General features: G+C 39.4%; 1 protein-coding gene across 2 annotated transcripts in view; it reads right to left on the bottom strand.

Moving 5' to 3' along the window:
* LOC114050171 (epoxide hydrolase 1-like) overlaps positions 1 to 5,045 on the bottom strand; it is a 55,807-nt gene extending 50,762 nt beyond the window's left edge. Inside the window, exon 1 of one of the 2 annotated variants that reach the window (XM_027871795.1) lies at positions 4,969 to 5,045. The gene's annotated coding sequence lies outside the window, so the exon portion shown is untranslated. Of the gene's footprint in view, positions 1 to 4,955 lie in introns of both variants that reach the window. The other variant, XM_027871794.1, reaches the window with a different exon arrangement.
* Between the last annotated feature and the right edge of the window lie 9,683 nt (positions 5,046 to 14,728).

A 14,728-nucleotide genomic window follows, 5' to 3' on the forward strand; every position in this document is an offset into this window, starting at 1 on the left:
CACACATACTCTATGTTCCAGACAAACTGGCCTATTTGATGTGCCCTTTTGTCTCCTGTTTCCATGTTTTTGCACATCCGAAGAATGCTTTCCTTTAATACCTCACAGAATCCCTACCTCCACGTAAGACTTAGCTAAAGTCCACCAATCTACAGATAAGGGAAGAATTCACGAGCAAACAAAATAGAGCAGATCATAAAGATAAAATGGACAATTTTGATTACATAAAATCTTAAAGTTTTTTGCACAAACAAAAGTAATACAGTTAAAATTAAAAGGGACGTGGCAATCAGAGGCAAAAAAAAAAAACCCTTTGCACTAAGTTTCTTTGGTACAGGTCTCATTTCCATCTGATTAAAATTTATGAGTCATTTTCTAATAGTTTAAGTAGTCAAAGAATATGAAAAGGTAATTTTCAAAAAAAGAAATGCAATCTATCAATAACCATGAGAAAAATGCTCCATATCACTAATAATCAGAGAAATTGCAAATTAAAGCCATTCTGAGTTTCTACCTTACAGCCATTGGAGGCAACAATGATAAAAAGGGAAAATGACCAATGTTGGAGGGATTGTAGAAAAACAGGCACACTAATACACTGTTGTTGGTGGAGCTGTGAATTGGAAGAGCCATTATGGAAAGCAATTTGGAACAATGCCCCAAAAGTTACTAGACTGTACATACCTTTGGACTCAGATTTCACTACTAGGCATATATAGGCATATACTCCAAAGAGATCAAAGAAAGAGGAAAAGAAAAAAAAGGAAAAAGGACCTATTTTTACAAAAATATTTATAGCAGCTCTTTTTGTGGTGGCAAAGAATTGGAAATTAAGGGGATGCACACCATTTGGAGAATGGTTAAATAAGTTGTGGTATATGATTGTGATGGAGTACTATTATGCTATAAGAAATGACGAGCAAGATGCTTTCAGAAAAACCTGGAAAGACTTACATGTACCGATGCAAAGTGAAGTAAGCAGAACCAGGAGAACACTGTACACAGCAACAGCAATACTGGACGATGATCAACTGGGGAAATGAGTTTAGCGCTGGGACTTTAACTCTTTTCTAGATTCTACATTCCAAAGCTGGCCCTAATAAATTGTCAGTTGCCTCACATGTCTTCGATGTTCCCAGCCTCCCCTGCCTGTACCATTTTCCTCTCTTTCCATCCTGTTTAGAGGCTTATCACTCTCTGATTCATTACCAAAATTCAATTTTAGGAAACAATGAAATAAATCCATGCATATTAAAGTATAAATCACTGATAAGGCTTATTATATTATTTTTCCCAAAAATATATTCATGTTAAGTAGGAAGGAAAGCAAAAGCTAAACAAATTAATCTCTAATTTAACTTAATCTCTAAGGCAAGTATGTAGTCTACCTATGCATATGGTGAGCCCTAATGCATGCCTGGAAGTCACTCAGAAGTACCATGGACTACTACATGGAAGTATAATTAGAGCACTGGGATTTGAAGATTGGTTCTAAGTAAATTTTTAGGCCTTAGTTTCCTCATCAGTAAAAGAAAGGCATCAGACTAGATTACAGATCAAAAAAATCACAAGTGTAGAGCTGGAAAGGACCCTCAGAGGTTACATAGTTGTGACCTCTAAGGTTCCTTTTGGCTCTCAGTGTATAATCTTATGGTCCCCTCCTCGTGCAAAAACCTGCCCTGACCCAACTGTAAGACTTGCCTCTGAGACAAAAGATCAGATTGGAAAACAGTCCCTGCCTCCTCCTCCTCCTCCTCCTCCTCCTCCGGGTTGAGGATGGGTGTGGCTGTTGGCATTTGGGTTGTACGTTTAGGATTATTTGTTTCTTTGGGTGCCCACATCTGTACAAGTCTAGAATATGGGTTAGAACTTGAAGGGTCCTAACTTTGGGAACACTGATGATGAAAGTGGCTTCCTGCGTCTTGGCAAGCAGACGATGCACTAGAAGTGCCAAGTGAGGCGTACGTTTTCAGACATGTCTGATGTGTTGGTTTGTTTTGTTTGACTATGCTTATTTATTACAAGGAAAGGCTTTTATAGTATTAGGGAAAGAGTTGGTGGGTAGTGATGAAAATGGAAAAAAAATCAATCCATCAAGAAAATATTAAAATTATACAAAAGAAAGCAAAAAGTTGAAAAGAGAAGAGAAACAAGGCAATTTTGTTACTACTTTGTTGAATTTAGCATGTCATTTTAAAAAATAAATTACATAAAAGAAGTTCAATGGTTCATATGAGAGCCTCTTTTGTTCTTGGTATACTAAAATATTTGGATTGTTGATTAAGTTCATAATAAAAAAAAGAAATTTTAAAAAATAGATTGGGGGGGATAAAAAGGGCAGAAGAACTGTGTGATATATCTGGGAGGGAAAAGATAACCCATTTTCCCTTCAAAGAATCAAAAGGAATGCACATTGTTATTACTGCTGGTATATATAGGGGATGTTAAGACAGCCTAAAGGAGAGACAGAAGGTGCCCTATTCCAGGTGAACCAAACCCCAACCACTACCTCTTTTCAGACCCCAATGGAGACAGCCAAGGATTCTGACCCCAAAAGCCTTGGGAATAGCAGTACCTTAAGGAAACTAAAGCTTAGAGAGAAATAAAAGCCTCATATGTACAGTTACTAGCAAAGTCAAAAATAAAACCCAGGCCCGGGATATTCATCACTGGAGAGTTAGGGAATGTCTTGTACCTAGAAAATCCAAGAGAGTTTAAGAAAAAAATTATTGACAGCAATAAAAGACTTCAGTAAAGTGGTAGCATACAAAATAAACCCATAAAAATTATGTCTTCAAAGAAGGGTGAAAAGTGGAGTGAAAAGAATATTGACTTTCAATTCAGAGGGCCTGTGCTGAAATGCCTGCTATTACTTGCCAGCTATGTAACCTTGGGTAAATTCACTCTCTAAACCATAACTTTCTCATAAGAAGGCAAGATGGTCTCTAAGGCCCTTCCCTGCTCTGAATTCTGTGATCCTATGACTCCTGGTCCAAGGGTCCTTCTACTCCATCACACTGATGAGTTTGCTGGGAATTTCCTTTCGGAAGTTTCTATCAGTGTCCCCTAAGACCTATGGTTCTTTTCACCTGTTCCTGGCTTGGTTCACCTCTCCAGTTTGTATGGTAGGAGGCTCATGCCAGGGGGCAGATAAAATTCCAATGGTTAACTTCCGCATTAAATCACTGAAGGGATGTGGGGTGGAGAGAAGAGGCTGAAAAACTACCAGAACTTTTCCAGGGAAAAGTAGGGGGCAAATATTAGTATTAGTTATAGCCTATTTTGCAAGGGTGGGGAACCTATGACCTTGAGGCCACTTGTGGCCTTCGGGTGTGGCCTTTTGACTGAGTCCAAGTTTTACAGAACAAATTCTTTTATTAAGGGGATTTGTTCTGTGAAGTTTGGATTCAGTCAAAGGGCCGAACTTGAGGACCTAGAGGGCCACATGTGGCCTGGAGGCCACAGGTTTTCCATCCCTGGTATCGGCTGCATAAATTTGTTTGACGAGAAAATTCTGCTTAAAACTGTTTAATTTTTCTGGCTTCCCATGAGTGGGGTCAAGGCCATTCTATTTACAAAGCCTAAAATGAGAAAACACTCCAGGGATCAAAGTTTCACTTAAGAACACAACATCAAACCTGAATCAAATTATCTATCTGAAGGCATATTACTGATTAACAGAAACAGGTTTGTGATAAATTATGCTAAGCTCAGAGAGAATTGCCCCTGGCCTAAAACTAACAGGAGTATCTGGGAATCTAACCAGAAGGTGAGATGCCCTCCAGTTTTAGGGACATGCCAAACATCTTTGAAATCTGGGAAAATGTCTTCTCAAGGAAGATTTATCGAGCTATATGCCAAATGCTATTTAAAGTACTCTTGCAAGGGTTTAGCATGAAGTGAGGCAGTGTTTCTGGAGTCAATAGTTTGGACACCCAATTACTTTTTACTTGGGACCCAGAATTTTAACTTAAGCTACTTTTACATGTTCTTCAAGTAAAAATTTCCTGGGCTTCTCTTATGGAAAATATTTTCCTAGCTTGCTGTGTGACTTATGGCAAGTCACTACCTTCTCTGGACCTCAGTTTCCTCCTCTGCAAAATCCGGGATTGATTTTCCTCTAACAAGCTATAACGTGAATAGCCCTGGAGATTAGTCAAATAAATTTGATTAAGGGGTGGAGAAATGAAGAGCCACAAGTGTGGGAGACTTGGGGAAGTCTAGGATGAGGAAAAGGACAGGGAAATCAGGCCTAGAATATTGCCCATTGAGGGGAACCAAACTATATAAGTTCTTTTAAAATAAATTATACATATGTTACATACATACATGTAAATTTTTCAATTAATAAGTATTTATCTTCTCTCCCTCCCATCCCTGCAACTGGGAAAACAAAATCCTTGTAATAAATAGCAGTCAAGCAAAACAAATTGCTACATTGGCCAAGTCCAAAAATATGTCTCACCCCGCATATTGTGAGTGCATCATCTCTCTGTTCGGAGATGGGTAGCAATCTTAAGAAAAGGTTTTTTGATACTTGTTTAGTAACAACTGCATTCTATTAGGGTGAAACAGGGCCCCTCAAAGTAGAGTATTGAAGGTGACTCTAGGTAGCTCTACGGGCCATCAAAACCCCACTGGCTGCGTCTCTCCCTTAGCCCCCATCCCCACCCCTCCAGCCCTCAAGGCACACCACCTCTGGGCTTGTTCCGAGCCAGGATGCAGAATCACGTTTGCACCCCCAGCCTGGCACTAAAAGGCCCCGCTGACCGAGGTCTGGAAGGAGATAGATCGGTGCCAGGATCCCTTGGGATCTCTGGCCCTGCTCACCCAGAAGCTCGCCCTGGGGTTACATTCCCTGCCTCGGCTGTCGTGTCTCTGCGCCGAGGGGGAGGAGGGGTTAGGAAAGACGGGGGATGGACTCTTGAACCCCGGGGGCATGAGAACAGACGTGCCTTAAGCGCTTACGGTTGTCCAGTTACTGCGCCAGGACGCAGGTTGGCAGAGGCCGCTGGAACCCGGGGGCGTGACGGCAGCGATGCAACTGCGGCTTCCGCTGCAAGCGACCAGGCGGGACGCAGCAGCGCCAGACACAGAGGCTCGGGGTCAGACGTCGGGGCGGTGGAGGTTGCAGGATCACTGGAGAACGGGAGGACAGAGCAAACCCTGGAGCAAACTCAAGCTGCCTCCCTCCAGTGTCCCCGCCTCCGCGTAGCTCCTCCACTGGAAGGCTCCGGGCTTCGGGGCAGTCTAGCCTGGCCACGCCCAGCGCTGAGCCCTCTGGTCTGGAGCGTGAGCTGGGGACCCTTGCCCAGCCACCTCAAGCAAGGTCAGGAGGTGGAGAGGGGCCTGGAAATTGTAGTTTCCCCATGTAAACAAGATCTAAGGCAGCCACAGTGCAGCTTCCCCAGCCCCTAACTAGCTCTCCCTTTCCGCTAACACCAAGGACTATTATTTCCATCTACAACCCACTTCAGACCTAGTCCCTTCAAAATGCAATGTTTCAGCTTCTCATTTTCACCCGCTCCCTCGATGTCCCTCTGCCCCTCTCTTCTTCCACCACTCCAACCCCTTAACAAATGAACATCAGCAGAAGTCTGAGAAGAGGGGTGACTGAACGCAGAGCCTCAAACGAGACCAATCTTTGTCCCATTGGTTTGTAACAGAAATGGCCAGGATGGGTGTATTTGTGGAGTGTTGGCAAAATAGTTAGTTGTGAATGGACAGGTCAGGTGATAAGTCTGGACAACACTGCATCATTTCCTTTCCCAATAATAGGCATTCCCAGACACGCTAGACAAAGTGCAAACTACTTTGCCTCTGTTCCCATTTATCTGCAATAGGAACTTTCCACTCCAGCCAGGATGCACCTCCATCCACATTAAACACTTCCTATAAAGACTTGCCTAACCTTAGAGAATTAAATTGACCAGGAATAATTATCTACTGTGGCTATTTTTAATAATCCTATTATCTCTTCAGGGTGAGAACACTAGCATCTATAACTTCTCAGTGGGATTTAAACCCAGGTCTTCCTTATTCCAAATCCAGCATTCTGTTCCTTATAGCACATTGTATTAATTATCCTATGCTACCTACAGAGAAGGAAAAAAAAAGACTCATAGCAACAATGTCCAATTTGTTAGATGTGTTGTTTGAAAATCTGGGAATCCATAGGAACCAAATCAGGTTGAAGTGGCCTGTGATATTTACAGATCACAGACCAACAGTTACAGTAGGATTTGTATTTATGCATATCATTGATATAAGTGGTAAACAGAAAGTATCAGTTTCATGCCAGAACATGAAGAGAAAGAGGAAGATGTCCCAAACTGAAATTACAGAGCAATACTGGAAAAGGACAAATTGCTTGGGGAATATGGTCAACAGTAGAATTTCAAGAATTCTTTGAATGTCCATAGAAACAAGACCAGTAAATTACTTTCAACCTATTCAAAATATTCTTTGAATAACTTCCCCACTCCTTTTCACTTTAATTAGCTTCCTTTAACAACAGGGAATGTGGTAGAGTGGACAGTGCACTGGATTTGATTCCTGATTTTGTTTTTTACTATTTGTAATCATGGGCAAGTCGTTAAACCTTTAAAAAAATTTTTTTATCTGAATTTAAACACTTAAAAGGAATATTTCTATATACATAGCAGAATACAAAAAGGATTCTCCATGAAACTAAATCTCCATTCCATAACACTCGAGTTAAAATATATATATGTATATAAATTTTACATGTTACTTTCAAAATTGTCCAGCTAGTGTGTACTTCCTCCTAATCTTCTTTCTATTCTTTTCTGTGCATTACAAAAAAAAAGTTAGAGTAGTGGATTTGGGGGCATCACCATTGCTAGCTCTTCTTTTCCCTCTCCAAACCTTCCCATTTGAAAATTAAGAAAGAAAAATCCTTGTAATAAATAGCTAAACAAAAAGACATACAATGGCCATGTCAAAAAATGTATGTCTCTTTCAGCACTCTGTGTCCACCATCTCTGTCAGGAGGTGGGTAACACTTCATCAGAGGTCCTCTAGGGATATGGTTAGTCATTGCATTGATCAGTTCTCTTTCACAATTGTTTTTCTTTACAATATTTCTGTTCTTATAAAATTTGTTCTATTTCTGCTTACTTCACTCCATCAGTTCGTATCACCCAGGATGCTTTGAAATTCCTTCATCATTTCTTATGGTGCAGTACTTCATTACATGCATATATAACAATTTGTTCACTTATTCCTCACTTGTCTAAGACACCAACCTATATTCGGTTTGTTTTTTCTTCCAACCCCTCCTCCCACTTTTAATATTCCTTTAAGGATCAGAAGATGGGTTTTGCTTCAACTATTCCCTCCCTGGTATTATCTTCTCTTAATACCATCCCCCCTCATCCATCATCTGCACTTATTTCCTTGAGCTTGATATAGTTCTACACCAAATTCTGTGTGTTCAACCCTACTTTGTAAGGTTCATCTGATGCCCATTTCCCCCCTACCCTTCTTCCATGTTTCCAAACTCTTCACCCATCCTATTTATGGGAATTAGCAACTTCTAACCCTTTCTTCCTCCTTTCTGTACTAGTGTATTCCTTCTCTTACACTCCCTTCTCTTTCTCCTCAGAACAGAACCAATCTAACCCCAGGACCTCTTTTTCTTATTTAACTCCCTCTATATCCTTTGAAGACAGTAGGGTTCTAAAGCATCACTTGTTTCTTCTCCCCCATTAGACTATTAGTACTACATCATCATACAACTCCTTCCAATTGATCAAATCAATATACTTTTCTAGATTTCTCTGGAGTAATGCTCTTACTCAGCTCTTTTCATCAGATGCCTGAAAGTCCTCTATTCTTTTCTAATGTTTACTTTTTCCTTGTAGGATTATACTCAGCTTGGTGTGGTAAAGTGTTCTTGGTTATAAGCCTTTGCCTTTTGAAATACGGTATTCCAAGATTTTTTCTTATGTGATCCTGACTGTAGTGCCTTGGCAGTTGAACTGCTTCTTTCTTGATGCTTTTGGTACTCTGACCTCAGAACTCTGGATTTTAGCAATGATAGTCCTAGTACTTTTCCTTCTGGGGATTACTTTAGGAGATTATCAGTGGATTCTTTCTACCTTTACTTTGCCTTCTGGTTCTAACAGATCTGGGCAGTTTTCATTTATGACTTCTTGAAGGATAGTGGTTTTCAGGATATCCACTGGCTCTTAAAGAATCTCTGACCAGTTTTCCAGGCCAACTATTTTTGGTATCAGATATCTTACATTCCCTTTACTCTCAATTGTTTGGTTTTGTTCTATTATATCTTGTGGTCCCATGGAATCATTGATTTGTTTGGTCTATTATAATTTTCAGGGAGTCTTATTTTTGGGGTAAAGTTTACCACTTTCTCCTCTAAACTATTTGTTCTTCCAATTCTTTCCTTCAGAGCTTTGATTTCATTTTTTAAAATCTCATTTAATCTCTTCTAGGTATTCATGTAGTCCTTAAGAAGTCCACTTTTGGGGGCAGCTAGGTGGCCCAGTGGATAGACCACCGGCCCAAATCCAGCCTCAGACCAAAAACGTGACACACACTAGCTGTGTGACCCTGGGCAAGTCACTTAACCCCAATTGCCTTAAAAAAAAAAAAGCCCACTTTTTCCTGTGAGTTGTTTTACAGTTTTTATGTTACTTTCTTTTGGAGGATCACCTACATCATGCAATCATTTTTTATTCTGGTAGGCGTTTTCTTTGATTTCCTCATCTTTCCAGCTTTAGCTACTGAAATGAGGCCTTGTACTAGAACCAGGAAGTCCCCGATACACTTTCAGGTGGGATGGCCAGCCTTGTTTGGTCTTGCCCTAGATTCCTTCACTGATTTCCACCTCCTGAGGTTAGGTCCCCTGTCTGGATCTATGAGGTCCTGGGCGTGGGATCTTCAGGGCCCTTGTCTTAGGACAGTATTAGGGACCTCAGAGTCCAGACCTCAGAGTGCTTGAGAGTAGGCCATCTAAGTCTTAGTACTATGGCACTACATTGGTTGCTACCCATTTAAAATTCCCAACCCTATCCTGGGGTTTTCTCAGGGGATCTCTCTGCTCTTGCTGCCTCTCTAGGTATAAAGCCTTAGGGGGAAGTTCTTATTGCCTTATTGGCTTCTCCCTGACTTTTTTGATAGTTTTGAGCTGGAAGACACTGTCGTTTCTCATTGGATTTAATGATCAGCATTTGGTCTGGTGAGAACTTAAGGATTTTGCTGGAATATTAAACTTTCATAATAAGAGTTACTTAATAATCTCAGGTTCCTTCCAGACCTAAATTCTATAAGCTACTACTGTGATTTTGCAGAGCAATTACAAAAGAGTGGGAACAGTCACATGGAGTAGTGGTGTCAAACTCAAACAGAATTGGAAATCACTAATCCATACATGAGGATTCCTGTGGGCTGTGTTATTGACTTGGTTTTAAAATGGTACCTATCTTTATCATATTTTTTATCTATTGTGGTAAATATTTCCCAATTGCATTTTAATCTGGTCATTCAATAGTGTTGGACACCCTTTTTGACACAGCTGATATAGAGGCTATTTATTACCTTCAGTCAAGCTAATTAAAAATGTTGTGTCTATGGAAAACTGAGAGTGTGTGGCATACTGGGAAGTACAGCATATTTGTAACTAAAAGGCCTGGGTTTGGGTCCATTCTACAACCTAGTAGCTATCTGATCTGGGGTAAAGACAACCTCTCTGGGCCTCATTTTCCTAAGCTGCAAAATGAGGAAGGTGGACTAAACTATCTGTAGGGTCCCTACCAAGCCCAAAAGTTACATTCATGATTCCAGTCCAATTAAAGAACTTTAGAGACCTCTATTGGTTACTGGTAGACATTGCCTTGGTGGCTATTTACCATGAAGGAATTTTACTACCAATTTTACCCTCCCCACTCCCGTTTCTATTCCAGCTTTAAATTCCCTATCCTTTGTAAGACTTCCCCAAATCTCCTAAACAGTGAAGTCAGAACCCTTCTTTGAGAAAGGTTTTCTACATCTACTAGCAATAACTCCTACTGGGTGAAAGGTATGAACAGTTTACTTAGCAATGGAAATATATTTATTCAATACTGGGATAGCTTCTCAATCTACGCATGGGCTAAGAACCATCAACAGAGGCTATCAAAATTAAAGAAACTGTGATGGAAGTCCACGGCTTTCTAGTTAAGTTTTGGATCACTGGACAACAGATTCAGAGCTGATGGGGCCCTTAGAGGCCTTCTAGTTCCACCCCCTCATTTTACAGATGAGGAACTAAGGTTAAGTGTCCAAATTTTCTTGGTTCCTAGTTTCCATCAAGGGATTACTAAGGCCACCCCAAAACTTTTTAAATGTTCTTCTATTATTGTTAGGCACTATACAGACCAAATGAGGCAGGCCCTCCCGTAACATGTTTCCAAAAAACAGTATAATTCTTCAGATAATAAACATGGGATAAAATTCAATATTACTTACATTTCATACAATACATACTTAGTTTTAATTAGATTATGCTCTATACTTATTATCAACAGTAGGAAATAAGGAACTGATCAAAAAACAAAGTTATGAGTTGGTGGGAATATGCAAGGTCTATCTATATAGGACTATCTATATTTGTCCTCTTTTGTTAAAAAAAAAAATCAGATTCAACTGCAAATATGTATCATCTACTGGCCCTGATTAGTCTCCCTCCATTTGTCAAGTAGTTTTCCTCTCCACCTGAACCACTAAATCCAGAATCTGGGGATTTCATATTTAAATTAGTGGTCTTTTAACACTGTGGCCTCACTTGTTCATCAACTCAAGTTCCACAACCTGCCTTAGACTTAGTCATCCAAGACTGTTCCATTTTCATCATCTTAGACTCTAAAATTCCTTTCTAATTCTCATCTTGCATCTCTCCTCCTGCCTTAACAAATTTTCACCCTTATTGTGATCTCCAGTTCCTCCATACTGGTTCCCCTAGTCCATCACTCCTGCTTTAGACTCACAGTCCCCTTGGTAGTCTTGACCATATAGTTAAGCAGTTCAACTATAGGCTGCCCTCCACTTTTCTGCTGTTCATAGCTCTCCAATACTCAACTCTAGGCTACTGCTATCACCTACATTCCTCAACAAGGTATCTCTGACCAATATGTGGTTTCTCACCCCACCCCCCTCTACTGTCACCTTTTTCATTTGTCTCACATGAAGGGGTGGCTCTTCTTGCCAAAGCAAACCTCTTTATGTACCCTTGATCCTATTCTATCCAGTCTTCTCCAGCAGATGTCCCTTTAACCTTCCATCTCTTTCTGTTTACTGGCTGCTTACCTGCTGCTATAAATATGTCCGAGTCTGTCCCATCCTCAAAAAAGACATCACTTGGTCAATCCACTTCTACTGGTGATCATCCTAACATATTTCTTTTCATGGCTAATCTACTTGAGAAGGATGTCTACAATCAGCGCCTCCACTTCCTTTCCCTTCACATTCTTAACTCCCCAAAGTCTGGCTTCCAACCTCATCATTTAATTGAAAATATCTTTTGTAAAGTTACCAACAATCTCTTAATTGCCAAATCTACTGTTCTTCACTCAACCTTTTTTAATCTCAGCAAAAACACTTGTGAATACTCTCCTCTCTCTAGGCTTTTATGACATTGCTTTTTCCTGATTTCCTCCTACTTGTACAATCACTGTTCAGTCTCCTTTGCTATTCATCCAGACCACAATGACTAATTCTGGGTATCCCCCAATGCTCTGCTCTGGGTCCTCTTCTTAACTGTTACTTCACCTGTTCTTATCAGCTTGTGGGATTCAACTATCATCACCATGCAGATGATTCTCAGACCTATTTTAGCTAGCTCTATCCTCCAGTCTCACATTTCCAACTGCCTATTAGACATTTTGAACTGGATGTCACAAAGCTAACTTAGATTCATGACCAAAACTAAACTCTCCTTCCTCCCAAACCCCTAATCTTTTTCTAACTTACCTATTTCTGTGGGCCCAGGTGTCACTTCCTTATGGCCAAACATTGACAAGTCTTGTCAATCATACCTTCATCTCTCATATATAAGACTCCCATGACACAGTTAACTACTTTGGTGCAGGACTCTATCAACTCACACCTGACCTATTATAATAGCTTTGCCTCAAGTCTTTCCCATGCAGTTGGCAAATTGATCTTACTAAATCACAGGTCTGTCACCTTTTCCTCCCACAAATAAATTAGTTCCTTCAGAATCATATATAAAACCTGTTGGCTTCTAAGACCCTCAAAAGCTGGCCCCTTCCTACCTTTCCAGTCTTGTTATACTTCACTCGTGTCCACATAATAATGGTCTCCTTGAAGTTTCTTTCACTATCCATCTCCTAACTCCATGAATTTTCCCTGGCTCTCTCCTATACCAGAGTGCTCTTCTTTCTCATTTCCACTTCCTGGCTTCTTTCAAGTCTCAGCTAAACCCTCATCTGCAAGAAGCCTTACCCAATCCTCAATATTAGTCTGAGTTTATCTCCAATTTATCCTTACAAATCTTGTTTGTACATAGTTGTTTGCAACTTCTTGAGAGCAAGGACTGTCTTTGCCTTTCTTTGTATTTCCAAGCACTTAGTACATTGCCTGATACATAGCAGACACTTAACAAATGTTTGTCAATCTATGTACACACTATTCTATGCCTGCAATGCTTATTCTCAAGGTCTGTGCCTTCAAGGCTCAGATCAAGTACCATCTCCTTGATCCCCACTCCGCCACCTCAGTAAGTGCTTTCCCTCTTCAAATTACCCTGAATTATGATTATGTACATGATATACCTGCCCCCAGCAGTATCCCATCACCAACCCCTTTGTATAAGACCGTTTTTGCTTTTGTATCCATAGCACCATAGCTTTGCCTATAATGTTTGTTGAATTGATGTTTATGCTAATTAAACGATATTGGCTGTGTTCCAAAATTCAGATTTGCTGACCCAAACTTAACATTTTTTTGAATTTCTATTTTTCAGAAAGTTTATCCTCATGTTCATCCTAAAGCCCAACATGCCTAGTACCCTTGACCTGCTGTGTGTGCAATTAAATCAATTACATAAAATGATAAAAGGTAACTACAAATCTCTACCAAGAATTATATCACCAAATAATGGTTTCAATGTTGGCTTTATCAAAGCATTAAATTGCATGGCAAAAAGCTGTTCTTTGGCTTCTGTTCCACAAAATGTGAACTCCCAATGACCCCCATTTACCAACCAGTAATTTTAATGCAAGACTGAGGCCTGCATGTCTTTCTTCCTCACCCTTCATAAAATACAACTAGTGGGCTTTGAGGAATTGATTTTTTTTTTTTTAAAGTAAGAAGTTTAAAATATCAGTCATGGTTAGGAGACATTCAGGAAGAGCACCAGACAATTTTATAGGACTCTATTTTCTTCCCTCATTTTGATGAGTAGAGAAAGGGGAGCCCCTCCTACTACTGTTCTTGTGCAATTAGTTTCTCTCTGTTAAATTTCATTTACTTTCAATTAGTTTCAGGATAGTGTTAAGTTTAATATAATTAAAGATTGCTGTTAAGTGCTAGGTTTTCTTAAAAGGGTAATAGAAGGTCTTATCAGCTATAAAACATTGCCAACATTGCCTCTAATGAATGACTAAGAAAAACATGAGCTGTGACTAATGCACTTAAGACAAAAAATTGGCAGGATAGGTGGGTGGGGGGTAGAGGAGGGAAATGCCATTTACATTCATGAATATTGTTCCAAGGAGCGTAAGAAAAAAATTGGAAGAAAAATGGAAATAAAAATGAAATTACTTGATTCTCCCATGTATTTATTTATACAGGTACTACAAGACCTTTTCAAAAAGGCTGCCTACAATACTCTGCCTAATATACCTGAGATAGTTCTGTGGGTATAGACATGGTTTCAATGAGGAAAAAACAAAGCATTTAAAAAAACAAAAACCTTTCCAATAAAGAAGAAAATGCTCAGGTGAAGGGTATTGTGCTATTCAGAACAGATTAAAAACATTTTCATAATATCTTTTCTAATCTTCAAGATTAAAACTAATCTTGCTGTGAACTAATATTTGCCTTTTTTCAGTACTGCACAACTACAATGAAGAAGGAAAACTATATTTAAAATAACAGAAACTTAATTCTAATCCTGTTAATCCAAGAATCTGACAGGTGAATGAAATACTACATCTAATTTTAGGGGAAAAGGGAAGATAGGGTATAGATTAACACACTAATTCCTTTAAATTTTTTTCTTAAATTTAATGTGCTATCATGTAGAAAATAGCCAGTGTCTTCTACTTAAGTATGTGTCTATTACCACCTTGGGCTGCTTGGAGTAAAAAAGAGCCAAACAGTCCAATGGACCAATTTCTTTCACGTAACATTTGCTAAATTGTAAGAATGGAGTTTAAAAACAAAACTAAATAGGACCCAAATAGCATCAAGAGTGAATCTGATAGTTTTATATTAATTTTAATCCTAGTAAAAAGTATTATTCTGTGTTATTTTAATGCAAGAAAATAATCTTGCCTCTAACATGGAGGGAAAAAACCCAACATGTAATATTGAGTACTGGGGGATGAGGACAAGGATATAAAAATACATACATAAGTACTGTTCCAGTGGCATTACTTATCCTATAGGTAAAATCAACTTTTAATTGATTTTTAAAAATTTGTAATTCCTGAAAAATAAAAAAAAATTTTTTAACAGAAAC

This window comes from Vombatus ursinus, unplaced genomic scaffold (assembly GCF_900497805.2).
Source record: "Vombatus ursinus unplaced genomic scaffold, bare-nosed wombat genome assembly UNPS02014798.1, whole genome shotgun sequence".
Lineage (NCBI taxonomy): Eukaryota > Metazoa > Chordata > Mammalia > Diprotodontia > Vombatidae > Vombatus > Vombatus ursinus.